This window comes from Penaeus monodon, chromosome 24, assembly GCF_015228065.2.
Source record: "Penaeus monodon isolate SGIC_2016 chromosome 24, NSTDA_Pmon_1, whole genome shotgun sequence".
Taxonomy (NCBI): domain Eukaryota; kingdom Metazoa; phylum Arthropoda; class Malacostraca; order Decapoda; family Penaeidae; genus Penaeus; species Penaeus monodon.
The window spans coordinates 29,705,471-29,705,811 of NC_051409.1; positions in this window are offsets into that span (position 1 = coordinate 29,705,471).

Consider the following 341-nt stretch of genomic DNA (forward strand, 5'->3'; position numbering starts at 1 on the left):
ACTAGTCTGGAGGTGATAAGTGATTGAGCCAATTTTCAATAAAAGGGATAAGAGGGGCATCGGATGAAAAGGATGAAAAAAGGAAAGATAAAGAAGCAGAAAAAGGTGTAGGAGGATGAGATAAAGAAAAGTAAGAGGACCAGATGACGAAGTGGAAACGAAAAACGAAGTAGAGAAATAAGACGAAGAAGAGAAGGAGGAAAAAGAGGATAAAGAAGAGGACGAGGAAAAAGAGAATAAAGAAGAGAAAAAGGGAAAAAAAAGAGGATAAAAAAAGGAAGAGGAAAAGATATAAAAAGTACGTTAATAGATCATCATAAAACGTATTGCATGGATGACCA